The sequence below is a fragment of the Pollachius pollachius genome, assembly GCF_949987615.1.
Source record: "Pollachius pollachius genome assembly, chromosome: 14".
In the NCBI taxonomy this organism is placed as follows: domain Eukaryota; kingdom Metazoa; phylum Chordata; class Actinopteri; order Gadiformes; family Gadidae; genus Pollachius; species Pollachius pollachius.
Genome location: NC_136947.1, coordinates 4,991,306 through 5,002,990, shown reverse-complemented (window position 1 = coordinate 5,002,990; position 11,685 = coordinate 4,991,306).

Below are 11,685 nucleotides of genomic sequence, written 5' to 3'. Positions count from 1 at the left end.
AGTGAGCAGGTTCATCACAGACACATTCTTATAGACAACAGCAGCCGATGGTAATCAGTCAATTGCTATATTAGGCATGCCATTCCATCCCGCTTCATTAGCTCCAAACTAATATACATCAAATATTAAATGTTTTGATGTGAAACATCTACTTCTACTTCTGAAACTCTATCCAGTTACACTGTTATAGAGTTTACAGTACATAACAGACCTCCGTTATCTTTGCCTTGAGGGTCAAAGTGACACGGAGGCTGAAGACGATGGATGGAGATTTAAAGGCTGGCCTCGTTGACAGTGTGTTGCGACACACAGTACATTAACGGAAACACAGGAGGACATTAGAAGATGTCAACACAGATGAAAGGCAGCCAGAAGATACAGCCATCTTTAAATATCACCAGCATCAGTCTCCCGTCAGACCAATGACTACCAAACACATGTGAGCTAATGTGTTGTACCCAGAGACGACGGAAACGTCCAAGAGAAAGTCCTCTACCTAAATACCTAGCAGCTAACCATTTTCGAAATGCGGACCTTCTACAAAAATACTCCAGCTTATTGAAACAGTTGTGTCAATTGATTAGAGATCCCAAAGAGAGGAATGAAACACTATTAAACACCAAGTGGGAAATCACTCTGTATGGTGAATGGACATTAATTTCTCTGATCAATATTTTTACATAATTAGCCAAGAGGCTACACCAACAATTGAATGCCGTCCGTATAGCAGCAGGTAATAATGGTGAAATGTCAAATTAACTCAGTAGAAAGACCAAATAGCATTCGCGGCAAGATTTAGTTTGCAAATAAGATGGATAGATTAAACAAATAACCTTCTTATTTTCCTTCAAGGTATAAAAACTCAAGTGTAAAAACTCAAATAACTGTCCCTTTTTGACCCATGCTTGCATCATTCCACTTTGCCAACAGTTGAAGGCCCTCATTCTCATCAACTGTCTTTAATCCCAAACACCTGTTGGTTGACTAACAAAATGGCTGTTGACAATATTGTGACAATATTGCTGATGCTGGAAAATGCTGGCTTCTAGCAGTTTCCTGTTTATTGTATGAACATGTCATATTAACTCGTGATATAAGAAAACAACCCAACAAATAATAATGCATATTAATTCAGAAAGGAATATATTTTTCCCTTAAAAATGAAAGAAATCAAAGAAAAGAAAATGGATTCCAACCAAAACAAACCTAGGTTTCTGGTGTATTTTGGGTTGTACATCCGTTCGAAATCCATGTATTTTTTATTTATTGTATGTCTGAACCGATACACGTCAACACAGGTAGCCTAGAGATGATGAGAACAGCCCAACACAAACAGAATACATAAGGCACGTCACTTAGTTACACAAATCCACGAAGGGTTTATAGTGACATGAACCACACCGATCTAGATGACACACGTGTGAATGAATTAAAAATAAGATAAGCCTCATAGGATCCCACCTAGCGCCTAGCACACTCACCGTCCAGAGTATCGTTTCCACGGCTGCAGTTGCTGCAAATGTGTTTGATCTCTTTCCCGATCTGACAATGGATGGTGAATGGCATGTTGTTGTTGTGTTGCTGGTGCTTGCTTTGGCCCTTCTTGTTGCCAAGAGACATCATTTTGACAAGGTTAAACGTTTTCTTCTTGGATTTCTCCACCGCCACGGGCGTGTTTGCTCCACACGCCGTGTTAAACCAGGTCCCGTGCATGATGGTGGGCGCAGGATCCACCGTTGGGTAATTGGCCGTCTTAAACATGGAGACGCGAGATGACAAAAAAGAAAATAATGAGCTGCGCTAAATAGCCGGCGAAGTGGTGCTAATATAAAGATCCATCGTTGTACGTCTACGTAATGAATCAGAAACCCTTTCCACAGACGCTCATTTCTTGGATCTTTTCAGCCCCACTCCTCCAGAGATTCCGATGCGACTATACATACGGCAGCCTACTTCGATGCGCTTGCCAAAGTCAACCGATGCACAAGAAGAGTGAGCAGGAGCAGCACATTCTCGACGAGCTAATGCCGTGGAAAATGTTAAATATGCTAAACTGTGTGCACGGCGGTGCCTATCTTCCTTCCTTCCCCAATTCTATAGACTGATGCTGGTGCGGCAGCAGTCGATAATAGCTAATCCACTATAAGCTTTAAGGAAGAGTCGGTTTATGATTGGCTGCGACGTGCGCACCCCCGTAATAGGCCAAAGGAAGAGAGAAAGTCGGATGGTAAAAAAACGCATTGTTGAATGGATAGGTTAATAATTACCAATTAATCAATTAAAAACGTATATATGTTTGTTTTTTTTAAACACAAGCCTTCCAAACTTAAAGCAACTACATGCATATTTCATGATTTGAGATACAAAACCTTTGGGTTATCCCGAATATGACCACCTCTGCATTCATTCAAACATTGTAGACATTTTAGATGTAATTGATTACTATGAAAGGTCAGCATGGATCATAAACAGACTATTTCTAACGTCGGGGGTAGCTCCCCACATTCATATTCACAGAGTATAGTCTAAATGAGAGCCGGGCTTGTCTTTGATCTTGCCTCAGTTAGCTGCAGCTTATACCAGGGACATCAAAGCCTTTTACCAATGAAATGAAGGATGGAAGGGTGGTCGTTTATACTCTCTCACAACTAGGATATGCAACTGTTGTGTGACATGGGAAGGCTTTTCTTTACATTGCACAGTCCTGCAATGGTATGAATGAGATGAGGTGAACCCTTTTGACGAAATAGTTTAGAGGTGATGATGATTTGGTGGTCAATAACACTGAAGCATTGTGTGTGTGTGTGTGTGTGTGTGCGTGCATGTGTGCGCGTGTGTGTGTGAAAGAAAGTTTCAAATAAAGACCTAATGGCTCAGTGATCAACATATACCAACATAGCAATTATATTATATCGGTGTGGATATACTGTATCAACTTTTCAACACCATTTCCCTCATAGATGTTCCTAGGTAATTTGTGCATGTAGGAAACTATGTTCAGACTGCTGAGAATAGGTCATGTCCCTGAGATAAGTGAGAGTGGGGCTCATGTGATGTCGGACCCTAAAGTAATAACAACTGACTACTGCCACCATTGCATACTTCCCTCCACTTAAATGCACCGCATCTTTGTTGAGTCGGAAACCACATTCAAAAGAAATATTTGAGTAATAAAGTTGGGGCTGAATAGCATTGGGTGATTTGTGTGATGTCACAAACCACTCATGGACACCACTAGGAGCTCATATTTGTAGATTTACATCACAGTGTAAATCGTTTTAATCAAAGCGTGAATAACCTGGATCAATCATGTGAATTAGTTTTTGCTGTGCTGTGTTTCAGCTTTAACAGTCATGAATGTTTATTTCGGAATGGTTATTGCAGCCGTTGCTTTTGATTGGCTCGTGAAATGATTAAACTCCAATTTGAGTCAATAATAAACATGCAATAAAATCTGAGGGACACACTTGATTCGATTCTTAACCTCACACGACACAACTAAAATAGAAATATGAAGCAGCACAAAACACGTCACACTACATCACGTAAAAAAACAACACAAAAGTGCTTAGTTTACAAGTGAGTGCCTTGCTTAAATCTACGGCCAACTGACGATTCAACCCAATCGTGGAACCGAACAACTATCGCACAATGTTTGTGAATGATTACTGCTGATTGAGGATACTGTGGGACTCGTAGGGGAGTTTTAATGTCAGCTGTTTAGCAACAGGACAAGTGGAAACAGCCTCAGGGGTTCCTAAACACAACCCGGTGAGCACTTTTGAACGAGTAAGCACCGTTAAAAAGGCGATGAATAAAAAAATGGCATTACCTCAGGGTGAATTCTCACTGCAGGTTGCTCTAAATACCTGCTTCTGTTTGGGATGAGGGTGCATTATTTAAGATTTGTTTCTCATGGCTCACGGTTCTTTTTCGCCTTTAACTTGCTCAGTAACTTACTTTATACTTAACAGTTCCACACTTTTTTCCCTTATATATTTGATCTTTTTTGCATTATTATTATTTCTAAAAATACTTATATTCAGCATTTCTTCAATTGACAAAAAAAACCTCCTTCTCTACTCTCTAGCTTGTTTTCCCATAATTAGACACTGGCCTCCACAGTCACACACACACACTGGCAGGCAAAAAAACACACACACGCACACACAATGGCATCAAAAACACACACACACACACACACTTTCTTAATCCAACTTTAAAGGAACAAGATATAAGATAGCCAGAGGATGGTAACTTTCTACCTCCTTTCTTCTAATTTTCTGCAGGAAAGCCTGAACAGTTATGCAATTATAATCTAGGAGGGACCCAATTTACCCCAAGTTAGTTACGCAGTCGTTGGCTCCACCCTCAACACTAAGCTAAATCTTTCTCCTGACAAGACAAGAGTAATTTAACATGATTATGTAAATCTATGGCCTTGCAGAGCACTACAACTGGGATATTATTTCCATATTTTTTCTAAAGATACAAGACTGGGGAGAATACATATCAGGATCAAGTAGGCATACCTATTGACTCCAATGCCACTTTTCATGAACAAGCTGATTTATCTTTAATCATATTCATCATATTCAATTATTGGTCAAGTAATCAGGAGAATATGTATTGCATGCTGTTCATTCACAATTTGAATAAGACCAGTAAATGCACACCTTGCTGTACTTAATAATAAAAAATATAAAGTATATTGTTGATTTAAAATACAGATATATCGGCAAGGCTCTATGGTGGCATCAAATATTAACTAAACCCAAAAAGCCCTCATCTTTTCTTCAGGATTTAACAATGCTGCCATCTAGTGGCGCTATAGAATACGCCTCACTTATATTTTCTTCCTGCGTCACGTACTGTAAATGAGCGTAGGGCGTTCTCTGAGGACGTAGCGACCATGTGACTTCGAAACCTCGGAACACAAACTCCAGACCTGTACACCATACATTTGCATAAACTGGATAAACATCCAGCGGGTGTACACTGTTGACCGATTTCTATGATTTATACATGTCATGACGAACAAAATAATCAATCGAGAGTAGCCTAAAAACTAGATGAATTACCTTAGTAGAACGTGTTGGGGATCATCTGTAATATTGCACACAGAGTTTGTGCTTGAGTATAAAGGATTTGACAATACTTTAACATGCACTCTCCCACTTCACTCCCCATTTACACTTCACATCCAAATTCACAAAATACAGCATTTCCGTAAGTATTTCTCCTCACAATATCTAAGCAGGCAGTGCTGGAAATGTGCCAAACTGATGAATCTGCCTGCAGAACATCGAGTCTTGTTTGACCGGAACAAAAATCACCTAGAAAGTCACCCAGATGGATGAAATTTCCTGGCTGTATCCTTGATTAGTCACTATCTCCTTTTGAATGGTAAAGTTATGATTTAACGTTCATTTTTGTGACAGCATACTGAAAGCCCCAAAGTATTATCCTTGGGAATAATGAAATGGTGATAAAATATGTGGAACTCACACTGAAAGACAAGCTGTTCGTTTTAGTTCTTGTTGGCCTTTTGTCTGCCGAAAAGACAAATAAAAACGTACAAACTCTTTAAATAATAATACAAAGTCCCACCAATTAAGTTGTTTCTATTTGTTATTTATTTTTCTTCCAACAAAGTTCTGATCCAAATATGACGCAGAGGTGCAGACTCTGATGACATATTTCCTCTGCATTCATCAGGCAAGGGGCCAGGTCACACTGACGCATTCTCATTTAAATATGTAACATTGTATAATGTTTCCTTTGTTTGAACTTAAGTCTCATCACACAGTCCATTAAAATTGGCTGCTATTATAATCGGCTGCTCGGACCGCTTTCCAACCTACGCCTGATGGAGATCGACACTGTTAGTTTAAAAGGACTGTACATTCATGCAATGTCACAGGGCTGTATAAGTGATATGGGGACTATATGCGAAATGAGTCATCAGCCACAATAGCAGCAGGGGAGCCCTCCAATGGTTGGCAGGAAGCACAATTTGTTACCAATACCTGCCAATAGTTTATGTACAACTTTTTGTTCACAGCAGACCACAGCTGACTGCCTTGGTCTCAACCCCTTAGGCCTACGTCCTGAAAGATTGTGTAGGGTTCATGAATCAACTGCAGCCCAAACCAGAGCAACGAAAACACATGCTGTTGAGGTGGTTAGAAGGGACACCCTGCAACCACTGGGCACCACACAGAGGAGTCTTTAAGGGACCCCTGCTGTATATGATTTACGTATGTGTATATGTATTCAACTATAAATTTCATCCATCTGGGTGACTTTTTGCAGGCAGGCAGATTGATCAGTGCTGCCTGCTTGGATATTTTGGGGAGAAATACTTTCCAGAAATTCTGTATTTTGTGAATTTGGATGTGAAGTGTGGATGTTGTGGAGAGTGCATGTGAAAGTATTGTCAAATCTATTTATATTTGTTTATACATGTTTGTTCATTACTGGGGGGGGTAAGATATATAGACACTCTTTACATTTACAGGAGGTTTATGCTTATTGGCATATTCATCATAATGTAGCAGAACATTTGTAATTCATATTTTTGGTATCAAGTTTAAAGAGCTAGGCCTGCTGGCAGTGCATAATGGAATGTATTCAGGAGTCCCAACACAACTAAGCATCCCGCCACAAGGGGGCGGTGCTGTTGCAGAGACAGACTCCAAGGGAACGTTAATTTTTAACCCACATACATAACAGTGACAATGTGTTTAATGGCGCAGTGTTTTATGATGCCATTAACGGGCTGACAACAAAGATGTTTATAACCAACTCTTATGTCAATACAGCTCATTATACTAATGCAAGCTCCATTTTTTCCCAAGTGTGCTCAAGCAGAGTTTAAAAAGAATAATAGAGGTTAGGGATGCAGCTTTGGGAGGTGTTGTAGCATACAATCTTAGTAGTTGGCTTACACTTTCTTTAGACCTCAATAATGTTAGGAACACTGAACGGATGGAATGGCATGATAAGGCAAGAAATGCTTGAAATAAGTAATTTTGTTGTGATTATTTGAGAGAACTCGCTTAGTTGCCTCGTTGTCAGATTTTTCTTCCATTTCAGTTGTTAATTGAGACGAAGAGCTGCAGGCAAAGGTGACACGGGGTGCCGGCAGTTGTTAAACAAGGTGTATGCCCTTAAACCCCAACATAAGTGGAAAGTGTGGGTAACAGTCATGTTACCTTTAGGCACCGAGTCCCAAAGGAGATAATTATAGTGGATGGGAGCTTTGCTTTGGTCCCAAAACCTCAAAGGTTAATGGAAACACAAGATAACTGTAGATGGGAATCACACACGCACACACACATACACACGCACACTCACACGCATGCCCACACACACACATAGCAGGGGGGCCGGGCTGCAGTGTTCACAGGTAGGCAGATTGTGTGCTCCCCAGTGATTTTCAGGCAGACTGTCTTGTCTGCACCATCTCTCATCACTTTAATCTCAACCTGTCCCTTAATTTTATCTTGTGGTGGAACATTAAACAAGCTCTTTTGGTAAATAAGATTAGATTTTAAGAGCCCTCCAAACTCGTTGTCTCGTACGACCTTCACGTTAATTGGACATGGCTTCACACTTAGCTGGTCTTGTCTTGGGACTGATTAAGCCTCGCAGGGCTTCCACAACAGAGCCACGCACAGTAATCACGGCACCAACCTAATTGCTCAATCCATCTGCCTAAATATCATTCAAGACTGTATCGGTACCTGCACCACCCAGACCGTGTTTTTGAAAGGATTTACCGGAAAAACTCTCGATCCCAGAACCAAACGAGAATAGCGTAAAACCACTAGACCTGCGAAAACAAAACACAACCTGAACCGGCTGGCCCGCCACGTTACTCTGTTGGTGTGGTCAACTTTTGGTGACATTTCCCCATAGAGCCAACCTTTGTCCCTCTGCTACCTACACCAACACAGCCAGATGCTATTCTCTCCAGCCAACGGCCTTTGTATATTGTGTATCACACCCACCGCCGCTACTAGAAAACACATTGCTTGTAGAGTAGAGAAGAGCACATCATTAACTTCAAATAATAGTGGAGGAACCCAGGGACCTCATGCTTGATGTTCTCAATCAGGGGCCCATCTCGGGCCGTCAGCAACACACACTGCTTTCTATTAGCAATAGCTCACCATGGTTTTGTTGTGTTCAATAATGCAGGCTTGACGATGTAGAAATCTGTCACTCTGTCTCTTTAAATCAAAGCCTTGGGAACCAGCAGTGCTATTCACTTTCACAGTTTGTCACCCATTTAGATGAAATACCGCAAGTCAATTGCAAGGTTGCACTATAAGAGTCCAGTGTGTAGTACAGCTTGTGGTATATGATCAACACAAAATGCCTAAACTTCAGCTGCTGTTGCTAATCGAACAGCACATGTCTTTTTATATGATCTTAGAAGAAAACCCAGACTTAGTAGAAAAACCAGACCAACACATCCCAACAGTCGTCCACGTGTGCTGGTGAAGGGTAGAGGTTAATTAGGAGTTGCATAACTGTGTGAAATGTTGGTAAATAAATACACACAAGGTGTTGCTTGTGTGATGGCTTGCTATATAAAGCCTTGTTTGGTGTACTGATGTAGTATATGAATAACAATAATGTTTTTTTCCTTTATATATATCTATATCTATATAGATATATATATTGGTTTAGTGTTCCCTATAGCACTACAATAACTACATTGAAAGCACATTGATAGCTGCAATGCAGACCGGATTGACTTGGCGCCAAGCCTGGCAGCGACTTGGAAGGCAAACCTGTCTTTAAAATGAGGGGAGTCAGCAGCAGATATAGCCCACTACCTCCACTAGTTCATCTTACCTACATGCATTTCGGCAGCTTGAAACAGATAGACACCTAGCCCACCCTTTACTTGTTTTAGTTTTTAGCACTCGAGATATGAACTCAGTGTGAGCCAAGGGGTGATTGAGAGGAAAGGGCAGCTCCTTCATGGGAACATCAGTTCCAGCTGAGTGGCATGTGACGGAAGCTGCATTGTTTCACCGAGTATATTCACACATCATTTTTCTATCGCAGCCCCAACATTCAGCCAACCTACACGAGAAATGTGAGAGATAAGCACGTTGTCATCACAGAGTCCATTCAGCTCGAGCATTTCGTTTTTTCTCGTTTTCTTTCCAAGGAATTTTAGAAAAGGCGTCATCTATTAAGCTATGCAGCCGCGCAGGAAGCACATCACCGCCTGAGCTCTTCCCTCCCCACTTGTGCAGAGGAGGGACGAGGCTGCGCGAAAAGATGAGAGTGCACGAGATGAGACAGGAAGCCGAGCGAAAGGGCGGGCATCGGCCTCTTCAGGGCTTCCTTACTCGAATGAATGGCGTCTAATACCTCCATGTGTTTCCTTTTCATCTGCCCCTCAAAGCCCCGCCCTCTGACACGTCCGGCCGGCAGGTTGTGAAGCCTTTGCGGGAGACGCCGCATTGCTATTTCTGCCTCAGATGTTCCCACTCATCTTTTGTTCAGTTCTGGGATGTGTCGGGGCACCAGAAGGGTCGTGGATGGGTGGAGAGATGGATCTCAAGGGTGGGATGGGGAGGTTAGGGCGGGTGTTATTTTTGTTGGTTGCAGGGAGCTGTAGGTTGGTTTACTGAGGACTATGTCGGACAAATCTAAAAATATGCATTTTGTGTACGCGTCTGAGCTCTTCCGTGTGTATGTGTTTGTTTGTGCGTGTGTATGTATGTTAGCTGGTTGTGTGGTTGTGTGTTTGTTCAGTGTCTATGTACGGTTTTGTGTGTTAGCCTGTTTGTTAATGTATCTTTGAGAGATGTGTGTGTGTTAGCATTTGTGTTTGTGTATGTGTGTGTTTGTTTGTATATTCGACTGTGTGTGTATGTGTGTGTGCGTGCGTGCGTGCGTGTGTGTGTGTGTGTGTGTGTGTGTGTACTTGTGTGAGGGGAAGCGATAGAGCTGTGACGATATCTACCTTTTTAGCAAGTGTACGCTAACAGCCCCTTCATAGCGTTGCCAAGCAGCTTCAAGCACTGCTGTGTTCCCTAGAGTCCGAACTGGCTCCCGCCCATCGACTCAATCAGAAATGCTCCTTCTCCCTTGCTCTGGAACAAGACCCGACAGGTGAAAACTGATGACTGCACACACTCTCCATGACTTCTCTTGACATTGGGAACACTGGGCTCTTACCCATCCTGTGTGAATGGGTAATGACTGAGAACTGCTGAGCGGATGGCTGGCCTCTGCCATCCGCACGGTATATATAATATGTCTCATAATGCTGAGGTAGGGTTTTATTAGATGTGGATATTGTGATTTGATTGTTGCAGCAATATCTAAGCTACATGTGTACTACTGTCTTATGCGAAGATGTTTTCAAAAAGGGTGTTTAACATATAACAACAGATACAATACTCATATCAAGTATTATTACATATAATACAATTTTATAACAGACCTATACATCATATACCAAAACGGCACTAAGTTTAAAAACCTTGTGGCCAATGAGCTCAATTTAAGACTACTAAACAAAACTTAATTATACATCAATGTTGCTGTCTCAAGAATCAATACAGCACTGGCAACAGAGCAAATCAATATAGAGCAATATTCTATTACACTCTTAATTTACAGTTATGCACCAATATGTGAACTACACAATACATAGCATTCTGATGCCAATATATATACGCTACACACGTCCATAACGAGAAATTTCCTTCGGAATATGAAGACATGCCAACTACACACCCCATTCATCGGACAACATTGCCTTGCATGGGCCACTATCAAAGGAGTCAGCTACCTGCTGCCCCCGAAAGCTGCTCCTGAATGTCCTCAGGCTATGTAACACAGCAGTGGTGGTGGTGGTGTGTGGGGTTGGTCGAATGATTTCTCTGCCTGTAGCATTAAATGTGTTGCTCCCCCTGGCTCTCAGCCACTTCCTTCGGCCCTATTGATTATGATGCTCCATGGGACTCCGTAGAGCACAAGTGGTGTGTGTGTGTGTGTGCGTGTGTGCGCGCGTGCGTGCGTGCGTGCGTGTGTGTGTGTTTGTGCCTTACCACAACGTAGAGAAGAAATGGTGGCATGGGTGAACACACACAAAAGGTATTACAATTTATGCGTGATAAAGGCATGTCAAAGTTTTACTTTATAAATACGTGCTGTATATTTATGTCTTAGTGTCTGCGACAAGGAATACCCATCTCTCTCTGTTTGTGTGAGCTGATGGAGAGGTATATACACACACACATCCACGGACCCACACACCGAAACGTCTAACTACCTGCATTGCAGCCTGGTTCTCTCTTCCGACCCTGGTCCATTTGCATTCAGGCGAGCTAGACAGCTGTAGGGGTGCTGGCATGCACAGACACGCACCTCTGGAAGTGCACAGCCGACCAACAGCTGTTGCAGGACTGTGGCAGCATACTTTGTGTACAGTGAGGCATCAATCTTGGTGCTTCGACTGACACCTTTATGAAAAATGATTAATCCAATCCATCATGAAATATTTGGTATACAACCTAGCCGACGGCATGGCATGATAACAAGTGAAAAAGCTGAAGAGCAACCTGTATTTTGTATCAAAGAATAATCTAACCGAATGGCAGTAATTAATAACAGTAAAGATTTGTACAAATATTACAAAATATCTAA